This window comes from Leptonychotes weddellii, chromosome 10, assembly GCF_054177405.1.
Source record: "Leptonychotes weddellii isolate Sample4059 chromosome 10, ASM5417740v2, whole genome shotgun sequence".
NCBI lineage: Eukaryota > Metazoa > Chordata > Mammalia > Carnivora > Phocidae > Leptonychotes > Leptonychotes weddellii.
Window position 1 is genome coordinate 22022253 of NC_138378.1, and position 22532 is coordinate 22044784.

The following is a 22532-nucleotide window of genomic DNA, read 5'->3' on the forward strand; positions in this document are numbered from 1 at the left end:
CTGGTCTGCTTGAGTCTAATTCTTTTAAACCCATTCCTTCTTTAATGCTTATGTGAAATAAGTTACCCCATGCAGGATCTAAATTTGAAGATCTTCCATCATTTTTCTTCTGTTCCTTTAATGTAGAACCATGGCAAAGAAGTCACATGGAAATTCCCAAGTAATACCTGCTCTACCACATTATGAAAACTGCTCAGTCTGATCCAGACATTGACCTAGCTTTGGCTGTCTTTACTGGTACAATCATTTTTATTTTTTTTATTTTTAAAGATTTTTATTTATTTGACAGAGAGAGCGCATAAGCAGGGGGAGCGGCAGACAGAGGGAGAGGGAGAAGCAGGCTCCCTGCTGAGCAGGGACCCTGATGTGGGACTTGATCCCAGGACCCTGGGATCATGACCTGAGCTGAAGGCAGACGCTCAACCGACTGAGCCACCCAGGTGCCCCGGTACCAACCATTTTTAAAAAGGTGAGCTAAACAAGCCTCACTGAGCACTCACTGTAGGCTAAGGGTGGCATGTAATATTGAGTAATCACAAGATCCTATAAATAGTATTACTATTGTTCATATTTTACCAAAAAACAGCCCCCAAATGTTTTTTAACTTGCCAGGAATGAGCACTCAAACCCACGTCAGCTGGTCCCTACAGCCCTTTTTCCACCCCGCCCCCCAGCTCTATCACTTTCCTTCCCAGAGCTAAAGCCAATTTAAAAACTATAGTTAAGTAAACATATTTACCTGAGAATTGTTTTTAATAAATTAATTTTTTGAGTTAGTACCACTTTTAATACTGACTCATTCAAATTTGTTTGCTTAGAGATCATATTGTACCTACTCTTTGCTCTCCACACTCTGGCAATGTCTTTTACCCCAAGGGACTGTACAAATGTCTCCTACCCCTGACCCTGGACAGGTTACATCAGAGGACAGCTCCAGAAGGAACAGAAAAGGAGGCTTGATGACAGTAGGAAAGGCCTAACATTAAGTACTGGTACTTACACTTCCTGGCCCAGCCTTCTGCTCACTGGCATGGATTTGTACAACTCCTTTTTAGAACACTCCTATTTCAATACCCCTGCTGAGAGCTACTAGAGAAGGTGCTAAAGACCCCAAGCAGTATGTATAAAAATTCTCATCAGCCTAGGCTAACGGTAAACACCTGCCTACTAACCTAGTATCTGAGGGTAGAGGGAGCTTCTTGTCAGAGAATTAGAGCAGTGCAGAGTATAAACTGGAAAAGCCTTATCTTTTGTTCCACTAGCATAAGAGACCCTTTTCTTCTTCAATCCTTCCAGCCTGGAAGCTGGCATGTTCTGACCAGCAGATGGCACGGACTGCAAGGAAACCATAGGCTGGCCCTGAGAATAATTCTGAGGAAGAAACCTACTCCTATGGTGGGCTTGCAGTAGCTCCATGGATATACTGGGGTCAAGTGTGCGCCATCCGAGGTAAAAGACAGGGGCTAAAGAAGGCACTGCCATTGATGAAGGGACTGGTGCCAGCTCTGGAAAGGGTCTGGAAGGGACAGACTCTTTTTTGTTACTCAGTTTACTTTTGCATCCAATCATCATTTATTAAGCAGTGAGGAACACAAAAGATATCACCCATGAAAACACTTAATACTGTCCATGTGCAGTAAAAAAATGCTCAATGTATGTGGGTTCCCCAGGGCCCCCCATTCCTCACAGTCCTCTCTGATAATCCCTCTCCTACCTGGATGACAAGCCAATCAAAAGTTAATCTCTTGTCCATCCATGGATATAAGAAATAAGTTTGTGGGGCTCCTCCATGGCCATCAGATAACTCTCCTGGTTGGTTCAGCTCAGAGCCATGAAGCTTTTGCTCAGGGAAGGGCCACCTACTTTGGCTGGAGGGAACCAACCACTGGCCTGGGGTGTAGACCAAGAGAGAAAGACAGGGGGATGATGGTTTAGACCTGTTGATGACTACTATCTCTGCCACTGACCTGGCAGGGACATGATAGGTGCTGGGTTCCCTCAGACCTCTGGCAGGAGCCTCTACCACCAACTGAGCAGGAAGCATTTGCTAACACCTGTGTTTAGTGATACAGCAGGGTCAGCGCTCACTCCTTAGCTGGTGAGGAGCTTCAAGTTTGGCCATACTCAGTCTTTTCTCTTGTCGCTTGGGGTCTGGGACAATGTACATAAAAAGGACTTTGCGAATTTCTTAAGAAATTTGCATGTAATTGTAGGGATGTCTTTTACCTCAAGGGACTGTACAAATATCTCCTACCCCTGACCCTGGACAGGTTACATCAGAGGACCGCTCCAGAAGGACAGGAAAGGCCTAACATTAAGTACTGGTACTTACACTTCCTGGCCCAGCCACTTCCTGGCCCACTCCCAGAAGTTCAACAAATCCATAGTTGAACTTATCTGTTCTAGTAAAACTGCCATCGATGAGGCTCATTCTAAATGACGGTCAAAGTCAGCCTGGAGCACCTTCTGAACAATGCCAAGAAAAGGCAGCCAGAAGCCATGTCACAAAAAGGCTACAACAGAGAAGAGACCAGGGAAAATGTATGCCTTGGCCATTCTGGGTGAGGCATCTGCAAGGCCACAAGAAAGGTCCACCTGAAGCCCGCTCCAGGCACCAACGCCGCCCTATACTCCCTATCTAATCAGCCCTAATCTGCTTTCAATGGCAGTCTCCAAGGGCAGTCTGTGCTGCTCTTGTGCATACTCCCTAAACCCAAAGGGATAGCTATCTGTGGAGATACAGAAAAGCTTCCGTGTTTAAACATGTTTATGAGACTCCTGAAAGTGAGGGATCAAGTTGGGGGTAGGAAATGAAAAGTGTGCCCAGACTAGCTCTTCTGGAACTGCTAGGTTCAGGTACAGAATCCCAAAGAGTCAAGATTTCTAAATTCAGACATGGTCTTCCAGGTTGTTACGAACCTTAAAATTTGTTAGCTTCACTTATAACCTTCAAATATTTAGACTTATAGTATGTAAAGTCTCCATCTGTACTCTTTGTTCAGCCCTGCAAATGTTAGAGGCAAGCCTGACGAAGCCTGGGACACAGTAAGTGGCCAATAAATATTAGGGAGGAAACAGTAAGAATAATGTCCCAGGAGCATAGCCCTACCTTAAGAGGGGGTGGTGGGGGGTGTGCACGCACCACTGGGGGCTGAGGTCCCAGGCATCTCATTAAAAGACTAGAGTCTCTGACCCAAACACCCCCCTTCCCCCGACAGACCAACCAACCCCAATTCAATCTTCCTCACACAATTCTTTCTTGGTTTTTCCAGGCTTCCCCCTAGCTTAGAGTAGGAGCCCTAGAAAATATTGACATCCTATTCAGCAGAAGCTGCTTGACTTGATAAGCTATTTCCCCCTGGGCCAAGCTCTGCCTCACAGATTAGCTGTGTAATTGAGAGCAAGGTGTCTGCAGCCCCTAGAGGCCCCATGCTTAGCAATGAGCCAAGGAGAGGTGGGTAGATGGTGGTGGAGAGAGAAGAACGAACCAGACTTATTTCCAGAGATTTCTGCAGTGTCAGATTAGCAGGGACTTCAGTGAACAAGCCCCTCGCTCTGAGTTACACAGGGGAATGGACTTGACCACAATGACCCAGCCCATGAGGAGCAGGGCCAAGAACCCCATGGGTCCTCTAAGTCTAGGATTCTTATATCCCACTTTTCCTTTTGGGCCGGTGAGAGACAACCCTCAGACAGTGAGGAGCTGGGAGGGGGCAATCCAGATATGCTTTTTTTTTAAGGAAAACTAGGGACTGGCTCCCAAGTGTCTTCACCTTTACCTGCTAGAGGAACAACTGCTGCATAAAAGCTGGGCCTTTAAGCTAATTAAAACCCACCAGAGACGCAGGCTTTGAAATGCAATTTACAGCTGGAAGGGATGGGCTCACTTCTCCAAGGTAGTAAGAACAGAGGAAATTTGGCAAAAACAAAGTTTTTCCCAGTTGAAACATTTCAGATGGAAACTGTGTTTTAGAAGCCAAGAGCCAAGCCTGAACATGTGGTAAAGTGATAGGGCTTTGTACAGGTAGAAAAACCCTAAAAGGTACGACCAACCCTGAACTCTGGGTAAATGAGACACCCCCCTCCCCCCCGAACCATCAAGGTAAGAAGAGCCTCTAATTACCAGTGTCAGACTTTACATTCCCCACCATATTTAATCCTCACAAGAGCCCTGTGAGGAGGTATTTTAAATAGGGGAAGGAAGACTGAGAGAGGCCAAGTTATTGGTTAATACAGCAAAGCCAGAACTGGAACCCAAGTCTGTTTGACTCCACAGAGCCTATTCATAGAGATGCCTTGGGTACTGCTTGCCAAGGTGAGAGAACGTGTCACCCTGAGTCAATGACAGCCTCTCCTTGGTCCTCACCCCTTCCCCTTTCTACTACAACATCTCATGTTTGCACAGGATTTTAGTGAACAAAACCAGTGTATATCCTTGATCCAGACATTGTCAATCTCATCTTACAGATGAAAAGCTGAGGATCAGCAAGGTAAGTGACTTAAGGCCATCCAGCCTAGTAAAGGGAATAGCTAGGGGACTTGAATCCAGGCTTCTACACACCGTTTCAGGAACCATCCCAGGCCTCCCACTCTGCCATGTCAGCCCTTATGCCCTCCCAATCCTGGCTATCAGGTTCAAGTCTAGTCTTCAGCATGACCTCTGAGGTACTTAGCCATCAGAATGCCCACTGCCCCAACTCTTTAGTTCCTCCCTGGCACTGGATCTCTTCTTCTTCAAACACTAATTTCAAAAGAAGAGCTGCTGCTCTTGGTCCTGATGCCCCCCAGTGACTATTTAGAGCCTCTGTCTAGGCCAGTACTGCTCAATACCTCTGGCCTTATTCTCATCTCCAGTGTACAGATGAGGGTCACACCAGCTTGTGGCTAGACCTCTGCCCTTAGATAACCCTGGAGATACTGGGTGATTTTGAAGGAAAATAGCAGTCAGTGATGGTGAGGCTATTTCTGGAGAAAGCCAAGCAATTAGACTGATCAGTGCCCGGGGCCTCCTTGGTCCAGAGGCTCCTGGTTAACAAGCGGCCAAGGATGACAGAACGTCTATTAATCTCATTAAACTCACCAGGCCCCAGCTCATTAGCATTGCCCAAATGATCATTACTGACCAGACAGGACTAATTTTCCAAGGAATGCTCTTCAGTTCCTGACAATTCCCACTCCCATGAGAAACCCCAGCTCCCAATATGTGAATACTGAGGGCACCTAGAATGGGGGGGGGGGCGGTACAGGCTATAGGTTCAGGAGACTTGGCCCCTGCTCTGCTGTGTGACCTGCAACAAGTCATACAATTTCAGAATATCATCCTTATTCTGAAAACAGGACTCTCTGTCCTGATTACCTTTCAGATCTGATATAAAATCAAATAGGTTAATCAATGTGAAAGTGCTCTGTTGCATCTATAACATACTCTGAAAGATAAGAGGAATATAGCTATTATTACCCAACTCCTATCCCCTTCACTCACTCAAACATTTCTTAAGTATTCCCCTCTGCGCTGGCCCTGTGGAGATGGTGGGCAAGAGTGCTCACAGGCCTTGTCTTCTACTTCCTTTTCAACAAAGCCCTCCTTCCAGGAACCTGTTTCTTAACTGTTTCCTAACAACAAAGGGAAAAATGCACCTAAAATAGTAGAAACAGGAGATGTAAACTTGGAACATGTCCCTTAAACTCACTTAGCCTCAGATTCTTCAACTGCAAAATGGAAATTATACCAACGCCCACAGAGATAATGGGTATAAAGTGCCTGATATAATGGCTGGGACCAGTAGGTATTTACGGAAGAAACTCAAATGCCCTGGGCCCTATGAAAACTCTAGATCATCCACATTCCAGCCCTATGTTCTTTACCCCTGTCATCTCCCAGTGCTCCATACTCTGCCTGAGAACAGGGGAGTCAGGGGGTAGACGGCCTATGTATATGCAGGGTAGGGCTGGAAAAACTCTCTCCCTTGTCCTAGTGTCTGGAACCAAACCTAGAAATTTCATAAAGGTGCCTCCAACTCATGCCTGATTTGACAGGCACTACTATAAGGAGCTGGGTGGGGTATCAGGCCTTCTGAGCCAGTGACTCACTTCTCAGCTATACCATGAGATTTCTATTCCTATACTATAACATTCTGATGTATCAGCATGTGATAAGCGGAGGAGAGACCCTAAAGCAGAGGCAGGGCTGGGGCCTCAGTCACCTTTCCCCACAGTGTAGTCTGGGTATATACGCTATCTTCCCTGTATCTTGCACCCTAACTCTACCCCGACTGTGGCCTTAGGCTGAGGCTTAGTTAGCATCTGTGACAAGCAGCCCTTCTAACTATGTGGGGACAGGCAGCAAGGACTGGGTAGGTACAGCCCTGGGCCTACAATCCCCAATACTAAATTACAATTAGGGATCTAAAAATAATTGTCAACCTCTTTATTTTTGTCAAAGGAAGTCATCCACGCACTTACCTACCCATTCAATCATAATTATAGCTATCCTAATACTCACCGAGCCAACTCATTCATCCACCAACTGGTCTGGTACCTGATCTCAAGGAATTACCAGTACATCAAGGGGACATCCTCCATGACCACAAAGCACATGTGCCCGGGGCTGAAGTCCACTGCCCCAGAAGCTGCCCAAACAAAGCAGTCCAGGATATCAGAGAATGGAAAGGAGCACTATAGAAGGTGAATTCCAACTGGGTGGTGATGTGGGGAGAGGCTATGCCTGGCGGAGAAACTGCAGTAACAATGCACAAACCATGCCCCTTTCTCCTCTCTGCTCCCTGCTCTGCCCTTCCCCCTGTAAGTATATGCAGGGTAGGGCTGGAAATAAATGTCTGAAATAAGAGAATTTCTTCAGTGCTGCCTCCTCTTCCTTGATAGCTGCATACTAATTCTTGTCTTGAGGAAGAACAAAAAGGGAATATACAATTCAAAATGCAGCAGCTTTATACCAGGCACTGTGTCAGAAGCTTTACAGGCATAATCTCTCATAATCCTGACCACAACCCAATGAGGTAAGTACTAGCCTCCTCACACTTCAGATGAAGAAACTGAAGCTCAGAGACAGCTTAAATAATTTGTCCCCAGTTACATTAAGTGGCATGCACGATTAGGATAAAAAGACCCTAAGCTTATCTGGTTCTAAAGCCTGTGCTCTTCCTACTCCACTAGATTGCTCCCACTGACCTCCCCTCTTCCCATAGGAAGACTGATCCTGGCTTTGCCGGTTGATGTGCTACATGACCTCAGGCTCTGGAGCATGTGACCACAAAGGGCCCTTTCAGGGCTAACCATGTGACTGTGATAATCATTACCAACACTTGCTGAGCACTTACTACTGCACTCAGTCTTCTGCTATGGGATAGGTGATGGTGTGTATTGTGCTCATTTCACAGATGAGGAGCCTAAAGGTTAGAGCTTAGTCTTACACAAGCCAGGAAATGGCAGAGCTGCAATCAGTCTGTTTGAGCCAGAGCTGGTGCTCTAAGCTTGGCCCAAAATGGCTTCCATGCTCAGCATACCCTGTACCTGCCAGGAGGTCAGCTTCTAACACTTTCTGATCCTTTGGGCATAAATGCGTGGGGTCTTGCTGAGGGCATACTCTCATGTCCAAGAGCCAATAAGCACTTGCTGTGAGCTTGGAGAGTGGTCCCCCTCCCCCTTCCTACACCTTAAGGGGCCGGCTCCTCACAGTGATAATGTGGCAAGATTAGTCACTGCTTGCTGTTGGTTGATTATAGCTATTCTTTTCTGTAAATGAAGTTTAAAAGTCATCAAAGGACCTGTCAGCTGTGACTTATGAGCCTCTTTCCCTCAGGGAAGTCAGGCAATGACAAATGCCCCTCTCGTTCTGCCATCCATTATGAGTCGGAAGGTGCCATGTTCCAATTACTGGAGACCCCGATGGAGCTCATGGAAAAACCCTGTTCCGTGCTGTGGCCATTATTCAGGCCTGGCAGCGCTGCCAGCAGGGTTACCCTAGGCTCAGGCCCCACTGGGTAAGATGGAGTAAGAGCAGGTTTCTGATTCTGTGAGCCAGCCCTTACTATCCCTTGTGGGTTTACCCTAGACATATTTCGCAAATGAGTAAAAACATGGGTACCATGTGGGCTGTCTCAAAGTACCCAGGATCAAGACTGCCTAAACAAACAGACATGAGGAAATAAGATCATGCTGCCAGGAGGAGGAGGTGGGGAATACGACGATGCTCAGGAGGGACAGAAGACAAGACACTGAGGATGTTCAAAGAAAGTAGTGACTGAAGGGGCCCTTATCTAGTGTGATCAATTGCCTCAGTTCTCGATACTTGTTATATGCCAAGCCCTGTCCAGCAAATGCTGAGGAACCAAAGATGAATGAAACATAGTCCCTGCTACTGAAGGTAGATGAGATAATTAAGGTCTAAAGAAGTGACTTAAAGATAAGTTAGGGTCAGTAATGGAATAAGAAAGTAGGTCTCCAGACCCCTCGTGAAACAGAAAAAGTGGAGACAGGGAGCCTCCTTATGTGCCATGCTTTTCATGCAGAACATGGCACAACAGTTCAGAGTGCCGGCTCCTGGGGCGCCCGGCTGGCTCAGAGCAGCATGCGACTCTTGATCTTGGGGTTGTGAGTTTGAGCCTCCTATGGGTGTAGAGATTACTTAAAAAAAAAAAAAAAACTTAAAAAAAGAAAGCGTGCCAGCTCTTATTCAAGTCCCACCTACACACTTACTAGAGGTTTGACTTCTGGCAAGCCCCTTAACAAAGTCTCAGAAAAATGGGATTCAGAGTTGTGGTGAGGATTAAACAAGATAATACAAGTTATGATGACAGGCACATATTAAGTATCCCAAAATATTATTTATCATCAAGTAATTCCTGAAATAATTCTTTGAGGTAGGTATTATTAATTTCATTTTACAGACAAGAAGACTGAAGCTCTTTTTCACTTTGCCACACTAAATAAGCCAGCGTTTCTCAAAACTGTGTGGTGAAGAACCACTTTTTTGTTTTGCTTTTTAAACTTCCAATCCATTACAAATACATCTGTAAAATACAATAAAAATGTCAAATTACTGGTTTCTGGGCACTTATTCTCAATTTCTAGACTTACCACGACCCTGCAACAGCTGCAGACTAGCATCCATTCAGTGGGCTATACTCTGAGAAGCACAGCTCTAGGCAACTCTTACCCACCCGTCACCCTCTATGAAAACCAAAGCAAAGAAAGAACAGTTTATTTCATTTCTTGCAAGTCCTTTTAGCCCAATTCTTTTAGACTTTGGTGTTAGGCCAATTTACAAAAACGATCCTAATCTTTTTCCCTTTTGCTTCTCTCAAGAACGAGAGAACAGGGTAAGCAGGCCAACGATTATAAGTTCGAGGACTTGCCACCAAACACTTCAGGAGGTGATTTATCTTGGTCATCTACTCTAGGTCATGCTATATCCTGCAAGGGAGGATGATCTAAGGCTGTCCAAGAATGCCACAACCTTCCTGAGACCTGGGATCTGAGAGGAGGGTATATTCCTGAAGAGGCTGGTACTTCTGGACCCTCTCTCCCTGACACTACATGACATTAGGAAACTAGCCAGGAAGGGGAGGCACGTTGTACCTTTCACAGTCTTGTATCATGGCTGCTTACACTGTAGTCTTCCCTATCCTAGGGAGGTTTTTTTTGTTGTTATGTTATGTTAATCACCATACATTACATCATTAGTTTTTGATGTAGTGTTCCATGATTCATCGTTTGCATATAACACCCAGTGCTCCATTCAGTACATGCCCTCTTTAATACCCATCACCAGGCTAACCTATCCCCCCACCCCCTCCCCCCTAGGGAGTTTCTTAAAAGTAATATGGACAGATTCATTCTCCAATACCACCATATACCCAAGAGTATGACTGGCTGAAGCAGATGAGCAGCCAAGACACAACAGTGTACCTTGAAATCTTCCAGGTGCACGGCCAAATTGTAACCACCATACAAAACTTTCTGTTCTGAGCCTATGTCGTGCTATCTTTCAGCATAAACCAAAGTAGAGTGAATCATATGATACAGTGTAGAGAGGCGTATAACCTGCTGCTGTGAGGAGGGGCCCGTCACCAAGCAGGAGCCAAAGCCTGCATGTTTATTCCCACATAAGAGGCCATGTAATCTAGTCAAGAGAGCAGCCTCTGAGGCCAAAATGCCTTCATTCTGTCACTGAGCTAGCTGTGTGACATGACCTTTGGGTAGTGTCTTAAGTTCTTAATGTTTCAGGTATCTCATCTGCAAAGTGGGGGCAGCAATAAATATCTCTGGGGTTGCTGGAAAATAAAACTTAATGTGTTATAAGAACAGTGTCTGGTACATTACAAAGTATGCAAATATTAGCAACTGCTGCCACTATCGTTATTGTTGGAGCCTACAAGAACTCTTCCTTGTGAGTATCAAAGGGAAAGTGGTGAATTCTGTGATAATGTCACCCAGAACTGAATTGTGATGAAGAACACTAGCACTGTGGATGCAATAATTTCTTCAAGTGTGTCACCAAAATTCTAGTATTTGGAAATGTGTCTTGAACATAAAAGGAAACAGAGGAGTAGGCACTCATTAAGTGTTGAATGAGGGGCGCTTGGGTGGCGCAGCTGGTTAAGCGTCAGACTCTGATTTCGGCTCAGGTCATGATCTCAGGGTCCTGGGATCAAGCCTCAAGTCAGATTCCGTGCTCAGTGTGGAATCTGCTTGAGATTCTCTCTCCCACTCCCTCTGCCCCTCCCGTTCATGCTGTCTCTCTTCAAATAAATAAATCTTTTTTTTTTCCCAAATAAATCTTAAAAAAAAAAAAGTGTTGTATGAATAAATGAGTATCTAGAGTAAAGCAGCATCCCTCCTACCCCCACTCCCCTGCGAGAGAATACAACTTGAGAAGGGGGTCAGGAAGAGGTCCCTCCCTAACTAAAGGCCTCTCTGTACCTTAAGGCCCCAGAAGGCAGGTTAAGGCTTCTCTTCTGGGCAACAGGGCCCCAGGGCCCAATACTGCAAGAAACCTCTACTTACTGCTCACTGTTCTGTGTCTCTGATGTGACCTCCACATCCTGTGGCTACCCTATTCTGAATAAGGCTGCAGAAGGCTGTGCCATGGTAGTGCATGTATCCCCATTTTCCAGCCCACCTTAGAAGAAGTAAGGGACTCTGAGGAACACAGAGGCAGGCCTAACCCCTCTCAAGATAGGGCTTGCCCTAAGTTAAAACAGCAACAGGGAATTACTAGCTTTGGATTTCTGCTTGCCTGTGGAGCCCTGGGTCCTGAATTCCACCTCTACTAGCTGTGTGAACTTGGGAAGGTACTTCACTTCCCTGAGTTCGCTGAAGGTTCCCCATCTGTAAAATGGGATAAAAATCCCTGCTCTGCCCACTTGCAATGCAGGCTGTTGTGAGGGTCAAAGGAGATAACATATGGGAGTGTACTCTTTTACATGAAATGTGCTTCATAAATATGGGCAGGAATATTGCCTGGATGGACTGCTACTGCAGGTCTTCCTAGACAGAGGGACCTGGGCAGGAAGCCAGTCGGCTGGAAGCAGGGGGTACAAGGTGCACAACTTGGCACTGCAGCCAAGCACTGTGCCCCTCAGGTGTAAGGACAGTTGATTAAAATCCTTGCATGTGGAATCAATATTTTGCTCATTACAACAATCTTTCTCCTTGAAAATATTGAATGCCACCCCTCACGGCCCCACAAAATCTTGATCCTGCAGACAGCATATGCATTGACATATATATGTTTTTCTAATTTCCTACATTCAGACAGAAAGGAATAAAGCTGACCTCTCTCCAGGGTGCCGATCTAAACGCATCTTAGAGCTCACTCTAAGCATGACCCCACAGTGCCATATGTTTGGCCCAAACGGGACGACCACTGAGAATGATGTCACAGTCATAGCCACTCTGCCTTTGTCCCTCTGGTAACAAATTAACTCCACAAACATTACTAAGCATCTGTCTCTTGAGTGATAAATCAAGTGTGTTCCTGCCACCCCCTATTTAAGATCTTCAGTGCCTTCCCACCACCAAGATTTGAGTCCAACTCCTTTAATGTGGCTTAGAAGCCCCTTCATGAGTTAAGGCTATCAAATCCATACACAACAATACTCTAAGAGGTTGTAAGTCACAGACGCACTTTACCAATGAGTAAACCCCAGTTCAGACAGGCAAAGCCAGTTGCCCATGGTCATACAGTGAGCAAGTCGACATGAACTGGGTTCTTCTGAAGGGCTGGGTATCAGATTCCAAAGACCTTTTCTTGGACAAGGCTGTATGAGACAGGTGTGGGGACAGGGCATCATTTGGCTCAGACAAACCCTTCCTTTTCAGGGAGCTGCCTAGACACTGTCCCTTGCTGGAGCCTGCCAATCTGACCTCTTCCACCCTCACAGCTGCAGCATCATTAATAAACCTAGCATAATGACCAAAATGTTCATTTGCATGTAATATGGCACATTTGCATACCTAAGCTCAAGAGGCGCTGATGCCAGGAGCATCAAATAAAAGCCAACCAACAAACCACAACAACTTGGGGGGGCGGGGAGGGAGGGGGGAGTCCAACAAAGCAAGCATAATCAATACCTAAGGAACTTCTAGTCAGTTCAACCGATCATGACAGAAGCAGCTAGGGTCTTTTCCCCCGTCATCATCTTAGAAAGAATTAACTAACCCTTTCTGGTCCCTTTTCCCCTCAAAAAAGAGACACTACACTAAACAAGTTTCTACACTCCAAGAGCCGGTAAAAAAAAAAAGTTTACCCAAAACTTTAATAGAGGTCTCAGCTGTGGGAGCAAAAGCATGGGTAATGGAACAGAAAGACCAGGACTTAAATCCAGATCAATCATTTACTTATTAGCCATGTAACCTTGGATAAGTCATGAAACTCCCCGGAGCCAATGTTCTCTACTAGTATATACTCGCCCCATATACTGAATCATCCATCCCCTCATTCACATAGTAAACCAAGGCCTGCTAATGTGGCCTCCTAAAGATTTTTAGAATGTAGCCCTGTCTCCACTCTTACTACCACTCCCCAAATTCAATAAGCCCCATTTTTTAGAACTACCGTTTTTAATAACTCAGTTTTCTCTTGAGTGAACTTATTATAGTGTAGACCAGGTGTCAGGTGGTCATTTATGCTTCTCCCAATTTCTCATGATTATAAATAACATCTAAGGTAAAGTTTATTCTATATATTTGATTATTTCCTTAGGACAGATTCCCAGAAGCAGAATTACTGTGTCAAATGTATGAACATTTTAAGGCTCTTGAGATACACTGCCTAATTGCTTTCTGAAAGTGCTGTACCAATTTACACTGCTATTACCAATGAATGCCACTTTCTTTTTCTCTTAAGATTTTATTTATTTGAGAGAGAGAGAGAGAGAGAAAGAGCAAGAGAGCATGAGGGGGGTGAGGGGCAGAGGAAGAAGCAGACTTCCCACTGAGCAGGGAGTCAGACTTGTGGCTCGATCCCAGGACCCTGAGATCAGGACCGGAGCCGAAGGCAGACGCTTAACCGACTGAGCCACCCAGGTGCCCTGTGAATGCCACTTTCAGGGCAACCTCACCAGAACTGTGTATTACAATGCCGGGGGAGTGGGGGGTTAATTAGGAGGAAAAAGGCAAATCCTCATTGTTGTTTTCATGTATATGTGAAGATAACAGTGCCCTGTGTTTATTAGTTTTTGAGTCTATAGAGTTTTAAATGTTACAAATAAGTTATTATAGGTTCCTAGGCAGAGGGTAATATGCTGAAAAAGTTATTTATCTGCTCATTTATCAGAAAATCATTTATTGGGGCACCTGGGTGGCTCAGTCATTAAGTGTCTGCCTTTGGCTCAGGTCATGATCCCAGGGTCCTGGGATCGAGCCCCGTATCGGGCTTCCTGCTCGGCGGGAGGCCTGCTTCTCCCTCTCCCACTCCCCCTCCTTGTGTTCCCTCTCTCGCTGTGTCTGTCTCTGTCAAATAAATAAATAAAATCTTTTAAAAAAAAGAAAAACAAAATCATTTATTGAGCACATATTACTGCCAAACACTGTACAAAATATAGACATGAACAAAGTACCATCTCTGCCCTGGAGGAATTCACAGTCCAGTGGTAGAAAAAAACAACTTTTATTTCATCTTGATAAGGGCTATGACAGGAAGACTTAGAAACTCAAAGGACAGGAGAGAAGAGAGAGGAGGAAGTCAGAAAGGACTCATCAAGAAGTTCTGATCCTGTCCAGAGGGATGAGGTGAAGTTAGTCCACACACAAATGAGAGGGAGAACATTTAGGAAAAAGGAACATGAGCAAAGCTGTGGAACCTAAATAGAGTTTCCACATTCAGGGAACAATAATATGTACTATGGTTTGGCTGGAATGCAAGGAAAGCAGAGGGCCTGGCAGAGGCCAGATCAGAAAGAGCCTTGCGGGCCGCTGAAGAACCTGGACTTCATGGAAGCCATGACCCACTCCTACGTCACACGCAGGACAGTGCTCAGTAAGGAGGCACTCCTAAGTCCCTACAGCTCTTGAGAGTCTGAACCACACAAGTCAACTCCCTGATCATCCCATCAGTGTTGACTCCTTTTTGTCTGTTATCAGTCTTCTCTCACCAAGCACCATAAAACTTTTGGGGTACTTTTCACATCACCTAGCATATAATTAGATACATGGCAGGAACTCCAATAATGCTCATGGATCAATTAACTAGAGCTACCTCATGCAATAATACACACAACTCATAGTGCCCTTGCTGCCCTGGCATAGCCCCTGCCAATCTCAGCAGATGCTCCGTCAGTGCCTCTCTTGGCAATTGTCCTGCCTCAGAAAGCTACCTCCCCCTTCTTGCTCATTCTGCCAGTAAAAAAATGTGCCCGGGTACAAGAAGCTATAAAGTATGTGATAACTAAGGAGCACAAAGGGTGGCCGGTGGGGGCGGGGGGGCTGAAGGACATAAATCCTTCCCCATTGTACATTCCTCAAACCAAGGACTCCCTCAGCTCTGCCGGCAGTTTTGGAACACCACCACCTCCCCCCTCATAAAAATAAAATGGGTTTTTCCAATTGAGCATGTTAAAAGTCCCGTTTGAGTAGCTGCTGACCTTTCTCTAAGGTATTACCTACTTTCTACATTAATAACAGCTGCTTTGATGACAAGGATATTAATAGGATGATTATTTCAACAATTAATATAATAGTAAGTCATTCTTACCCTGCTAGTTGTGGTATGAGTCATGGGCAGTGGAATCTGATGTGCTGGCTAATATCCATCTTACGAGACTGTATTAAAATGGTCTGTTTCTGGGGCGCCTGGGTGGCTCAGTTGGTTGGGCGACTGCCTTCGGCTCAGGTCATGATCCTGGAGTCCCGGGATCAAGTCCCACGTCGGGCTCCCTGCTCGGCGGGGAGTCTGCTTCTCCCTCTGACCCTCCTCCCTCTCATGCTCTCTGTCTCTCATTCTCTCTCTCTCAAATAAATAAAATCTTTAAAAAAAATAATAATAAAATAAAATGGTCTGTTTCTGTGTTATCTCCTTTCCTACACTGACTGTGAATTCCTGATGGCAGGGACCACACTCTTTTCATCTCCGCTTCCCCTCTGCCTTTTAGGATAGGCCCTGGCCCAGAGTGGGGAGCTCAGGGAGCATCTGCTGAAATGAACTCCATGTACCATTGCCCCTGCCACCGCCACCATCCATGCCTCTTAAAGAAGCAGGCTGTACAGAGAACACAGCCAAAAGAGACTCGGGAGAGAGAGAAAGGAGGAATTGCTGCAGGGGCCTAATTCACCCCAGCCTTTAAGAAAGTCTGTTTTATAATGTAATAAATGATCGTTATGATTTATTATGTGATGATGCACTGCTAAGTATTTTACTTCTCATTCTTACAAGTCTTTAAGGTAAGAATTATAGGAAGGTCACAAGAACCCTTTCTGAGGCCCTTTCAGAAGAATGACTCTGGAGTCAGACAACCTGGGTTCACATCCCAGCTTTGCCATAGATCAGCTCTATGATCCTGGATAAATGACTTTCTCATTTGTAAATGGAAATAGTATTAGAGTATCTTCCCCATAAGGTTTTTGTGAGAATTCAATGAGATAATGTACAAAGTTCAGCACTCGGGAATTTCCTAAATTAAAGTACTATTGGCCCCACTGTTCCAAATATCACACTCTTATCGTTGAGTAAGGTTAAGAAAGAGATTGCTTCATCAGTAAAGCAGGACCAGAGCCAATTTCTGATTTGGTGACGGAGGCTAGGGCAAGGAGGAGTTCTCTGAGCACAAATCCACTGATATGATGGCCCTGATGAAAACTCTTCAGAAAAGCCTTTGTTTCCCATCCCCCAGGCAGATCCAGTCACCCCCTCCCCTGGAACCCAGTATCCTCCACAGATCTCTACATTTGCAGCACTTTTGTATTCACACACCTGCCTCTCTCCAGGAGACTCTGAACTCCTTGAAGACACTCTTTCATTAATCTTCACAATCCAAGCCTCTGGCGCTACCCTGGAAGCCAGTAGATGCTCAGAGAATTTCTGCTAACGAACAGGTGAAAGCATCCTAGGTGAGTGCTGTTTCAGTAAATGGTTTCCCAGTGTTCCTGACAGGGCAGCTCCTTAAAAGTAAACTGTACAGCTGGTGCTCATGAGATGAGCCCAAGTTCCTCACCCATCAGTATGGCAGAAAAACAGTTAAGACAATGATGGGAGAGAAAACAAAGGAGAGACAGAGCAAGAAGCTGGGGGCCACTGTGTCTTTGTTCAGTAGACTAGAGAGAGCAGAGGCTCTAAAGAGAGGTTGAGGGGCGCCTGGCTGGCTCAGTCAGTAGAGCAACCAACTCTTAATCTCAGGGTCCAGAGTCTGAGCCCCATATTAGGTGTAGAGATTAATTTAAGAAAGAGAGAGAGGTTGAAGCTGCAGCCCAGAGACTGCTGAATCTGGGCTTTCTGTGGGGAAAGATGTACAAGGTCCTCATCAAGCAGAGAGCAGCAAAGGCTAGAAACCTCCATCCCTGTCCGCAGTCAACGCAGCAAGGGAGACCCAGCCCTCCCTCTCTGAATTATCTGGTGACCCTGAGTAAGCCCAACCACTGGGTCCCACCATCCTGGCTTGCTGGAAAAAACACTGATCAAAGAGTTTGAAGACGTGAAGTTCATTCCTGAGAATATACTAACTTTTCATCTAATAAATATTTCTTGAGGATCTATTATGTCAGGCTTGCACTGTAATACAACCATGAATATATCACTAATTTGCTGTCAAACCTTGGACAAGTCACTATCCCTTCTCTGAATCTTAGTGTCCTCATATACAGGTGGAAGATAACCTCTGTCTAGAATTGTTTTGAGTATCAGATGTGGTCTGTAAAGTCTACTGTACAACTTTGCAAATGCAAAGGTGATGTTTTTATCTAGATCTGAACTAGAAGACTTAGCAAAATGCAAGGATAGCGCCCACTAAATGTCAAGGACAACTCCCTCTGCCAGGGTCTAGATAGAAATCCAGCAGCACACTTCTACCTGCTGAATTCTGTGGTGGAGACTGCAATGGAGGAATAGAAATTTGACACATTCTCTTCAAGCCCCTCTCGGAATCCTCCCCATAGTTCCTGGTGTCAGAGTGTTCATCACTGACAACTCCACTGTGAGCCTCTCGAATGAGCCCCTGGATACAATGGAAACTTCTTAAAGCAAGAACAGACTTAAAACCTTTTGGATTAGAGGAACCTTTCCAGACACTAAGCTAATGACCCAACCCCTTGTCCTTCAACTGTTTGGAAACATTTGTTGGCTATTAAGCCTGTTGTTCCCTAATCTTTCTGTTTACTGGGATAAACACATCAAAACCGAAAGCTTTATGCTCTAACAATACTCTGATTAGTGGTTTGCAGAATCCTCTGTAATTTTATGATTTGTTGGCCAGAAGAGGAAGAATGGTGGAGTACAAATAGTAGTGTGGCCCAAGAGCGAGTCAGGCATCCTGAACTTCAAACTTGATTCTACTGTGGAGTGGCTCTGGAAACTTGGTTACAGACCTCAATCACCTCATCCAGAAAATAGAGGAACTGGATCAGCTCAGTGATGCATGAACTATTCCATGGAAGATCAGTGTTACTCAAGATGTTAAGAGTTCCTCACAAAAGGGGCTCCAAGGTCAAATACAAATAGGAAAGTTGGCATACTCCATTCTCCCCACAACACACCGCTCTACCCAGAGTCATGTGCACACTAGGCCCTGAGAAGTCAGCAGGAGAGAAATGTACTTTGCATTATTCGGTCTATCTTCTCCCAGCTTATTAACATCTCCTCTGAGAAAGACACTCTAGGACACACCTCTGGGGTCCCTATCCACTCTAACCCACTGTGATTTGTATCAGAAGTACTTAGCCAGTGTGCCCCAGCACCCCTGCTTCCAACTAATTCAGTTCTCTCAACCCAGGGAGGCACTTAAATGATACCTTGGTTAATAGAAATGTATTACATATAGCTCATTTTACGGTAATGAGAGTACTAATTTTCAAAGACTCAGAATACAAGACTTAAAACACTGAAATGGAAAATCTGCAGTTACTGAGCTTCTAATACTTGTTCTATATCCTGTTGGCATTTTTCATTCATTATACCATTTAATCCTTAGATAACCGTAAGACATAAATATTGTTATCCTCCTATTGCAGCGAAGGAAACTGAGGCTTGGAGAGGCTAAGTAACTTGCCTGGTTATGCAGCTAGCAAGTGGTGAGCACCGGATTTCAAACCCAGGACTACTGGTCTCTCAAGTCTTGGTTTGTTTAGGACTCTGCCACCATGACTATCAGACAGTCACTAAACTTCCCTGGTCTCAACTATCAAATGAGAATGCTAATCCTTGCACTGCTTCCCTCACAAAGTTTCTCTAAGACTCAAAGGCAGTAATATGCATGAAAGAGCTCTGTAATGTATAAAGATATGAATATGAGGGGCATGTGAAACACTGTGAATAAATGTTAATATTTCCTTCCATGATTTATAAGGTACCTGAGGTTATTATATGCTTTTTATCATGGAAGTCAACTGTCCCAATCTCCGTCACTCACCACCCCACAGCACTCCTTAAAATTTTCCAGTTAAGATTTTGGATAAAGAAATAATAACAACAACAACAACAACAACAACAATAATAAAATTTTAAAATGAAAAATAAAAGGACTTTGGATAAATAGGAAACATGTTAATTTCTCAGCATCGACTACTATTTAGTCTGTCGAAGTCACATTAAGCAGCCAATCTGCGTAAGGAGTCAGAAGGAAAAAACAGCAGGGTAGGTAGGAGCCTGGTAAGAGGCCTGTAGACAGAAGAGATGCCAGAATGGCTGTGGGACGAGACTCCTTAACCTCATTTTGGAACATTCCTGGGAAAAATAGGTTCAAAGGGTCATCTGGGACAGCAGGTCCTAGAAGCCTTTGTATGAAATATATCCAGGAGACCAACAATGTGGTGTATGGGGGCGAGAGGTGGCGGGGTGAAGGGAGATGGGACCTTCACTTTGGGTTGGCTGGCTTCACCTTGTTCTAGGGTAGAAAAATACCTTGGCAGGGACCTAGGCACAGAAAGAGCAGTATACGGGTGTAGTGCTCTCAACTCGTCCTCTAGCCCTGCCTGGGATAACACCCTCATGATCCACATTGCTATGGCCATCTGCTCCCTCCAGCTTCTGGCAGACTAAGGCCAAAACCAACAGCAAAGCATTCTTGAAACTAGGCCTTGGCTGGGGACAGAGAAGTAAATAATACAAGTCCCTACTCCTAAGGAAAGCACTGGACCAAGATGTTTTGAGCCTAACCAGGGGCTCTCTTGTATAGCAAAGTCTCTGGTTCATGGGTTATATTCAAGAATTGTATGAACTGAATCAAAGGAGCCTACTTTCGGGGCGCCTGGGTGGCTCAGTCATTAAGCGTCTGCCTTCGGCTCAGGTCATGATCCCAGGGTCCTGGGATCGAGCCCCGTGTCGGGCTCCCTGCTCGGCGGGAAGCCTGCTTCTCCCTCTCCCACTCCCCCTGCCTGTGTTCCCTCTCTCGCTGTGTCTCTTTCTGTCAAATAAATAAATAAAATCTTTAAAAAAAAAAAAAAAAAGGAAATTTTAAAAAAAAAATTAAAAAAAAAAAAAAAGGAGCCTACTTTCTATGATTTAAGAATACCTGTTTAGTGTCAGGAGCCCTGGATTCCAGTCCTCGTTCTGGCATGAATAATTCAGTGAACCCTTAACTTCTGTGGACCTCAGTTTACCCATTTGTACAGAAGGCTCTGTCTACCCCCATAAGGTGGTATGTGTAGCCAATTAGATAATGGTTGAGACAAACACTGTAAATGGCATGACTTGGGATAGCAGAACTGAAGGAGCACTGGGACATGTGGTCTTAAAAATTCAGAGCCCTTGGGCGCCTGGGTGGCTCAGTTGGTTAAGCGACTGCCTTCGGCTCAGGTCATGATCCTGGAGTCCCTGGATCGAGTCCCGCATCGGGCTCCCTGCACGGCGGGGAGTCTGCTTCTCCCTCTGACCCTCCCCCCTCTCATGTGCTCTCTCTCATTCTCTCTCTCTCAAATAAATAAATAAAATCTTTAAAAAAAAAAAAAAAAAAAAAAAATTCAGAGCCCAATCTGGGAAAGACCTGAAATAAGCTCCCCTTCTTTCTCCCCAACCAACTTAGGTCTACCTTTCTCACACTGGAGATGTTCTTTGCCTTTCCAGTGATGGAAGAGGGAAATGTGCCACACAAGTAGGGGATAGAAAGGTTACCACCTTTCTACTTTCAAAAGTTCATTCGGATCTACTGTACTTGGATTTATAATCCTAGCGTTTGTTAAACAAAAGCTGTGAAACCATGAACAAGCCTCAATACCTATTTTAGTTTCCTCATCTGCAAATCAGGAGGAAGTTTCCTAAGTGATGACTATAGTTAAGATAATTAACGGTGGAAAAGTATTTTGTAACCCACAAAATGCCACACAAATGCCAGTTATTACAAAGCTGTCTTCCCATCAGTTCATGAGCCACACAGAACAGTGGTTATCACCAGGTGACAGGTGAGATAATCAAAGCCCAAAGAAAATATGACAGTAACATTCAGCTCTACTCCAACTTCCTCCAGCAGAGGAATAAATTCCTTTGATTTATTATAATATTATATTATTGTAATATATTATAATAAATTCCTTTAATTTATTATAGGAGTGTTCATTAGTTTGTTTGCCTCATTAAACCGACATATCTCTGAGGCAGGGAACTACATACATCTTATGCATTTTCGTACCTCCATGCTCAGCGTGGCACACCTAAAAGATGTTAAGTAAATGTTACCTGAATGATGACCAACACTGGTAGCAGAAACACATCCAGAACCCAGGATGCCTAGTCTAGGGTTCTTATAACCAAAGAGAAAGTGGCCTACGGGCGCCTGGGTGGCTCAGATGGTAAGCGTCTGCCTTCGGCTCAGGTCATGATCCCAGCGTCCTGGGATCGAGTCCCGCATCGGGCTCCCTGCTCCTTGGGAGCCTGCTTCTCCCTCTGCCTCTCTCTCTCTCTGTCTCTCATGAATAAATAAATAAAATCTTTAAAAAAAAAAGAGAGAGAGAAAGTGGCCTAAACCTCATAGATTTGACTCAACTTCTCCTCTCTTCCTCAATTCCCCCACTCTAGCAAGACTCAACTTTCCATTCCTGGAGAGTCTTTGGGCCTTTGTGTGTGCTGGTCTCCCGGCCTTAAACACTCCTCATTGGCTTCTTTGCTGAGCTAATTCCTATTCACCCCTCAGATTTGGAGGTCTTTCTAATCTAATACTGGGTCAGGTATTCCCTCTCCTCCCATGACTGTTTTGTTTATCACAGAATCCTGCACACAGATGTGTCAAAAATATCTCCTAAAAGTTAAATACTTGAATGAATGAAATACTGCATCTGGAAATCCACAGGAGTTGCAGGGAAAGACTCCTGGCCTGGAAGTCGGGAAGCCTAAATGACTCTTAATTCTAGCTCTACCACTACTGTGCTCGGTGATCTTGGGTAAGCCCCGGTCCTTCTTTGGATGATCCATCAATGAGCTATTATTATCTATTAATCATCTCAAAAGGTCCTTTCAGGACCGACAGCATACCCAGTCTTAGACACATGCTAAGTCTAGGGGTGTGGAACTTCAGAGGCCAACTGTGTGCTCCATAACATGCGAAGCCCAACATCCCCACTCCACAAGCAGACTAGGCTGTCAGCAGCCTCCCAGCCCGTTGGTTTACTTAATTCCTCCTGATGAAGTGCCAAGAATAAATCGTAGGTGAGCCGCAGAGCGTTTTAATGAGTCCAGAGCCTAATGAATCTTTTCCTTCCTGTGTCAATTAGAATTTCAAAGCTAGGATCCCCAAGGACCAATTTATTGGGAACAGAGAGAAGCCTTTTTGTTCATCAGCTGCCACCTGAGCTACCTGCCCTGGTCTTCTATGTCTGCTATGTAACAATTCTGCTTACTCAGATATACCACCTGGGGAGACAGAGACTAGCCTGAG

The 22532-nt window shown here is 45.0% G+C and overlaps 1 protein-coding gene and 1 long non-coding RNA gene across 13 annotated transcripts in view; both read right to left on the minus strand.

The window, feature by feature from the left end:
* RALY (RALY heterogeneous nuclear ribonucleoprotein) overlaps window positions 1–22532 on the minus strand; it is an 80038-nt gene that overhangs the window by 8090 nt on the left and 49416 nt on the right. The window lies entirely within an intron of this gene.
* LOC145723809 (uncharacterized) lies at window positions 12774–20416 on the minus strand. Its single transcript, XR_014149113.1, has 2 exons — window positions 20154–20416; window positions 12774–19898 (listed from the first exon to the last, which is right to left on the minus strand). It is a non-coding gene; the product is annotated as an uncharacterized LOC145723809 (long non-coding RNA).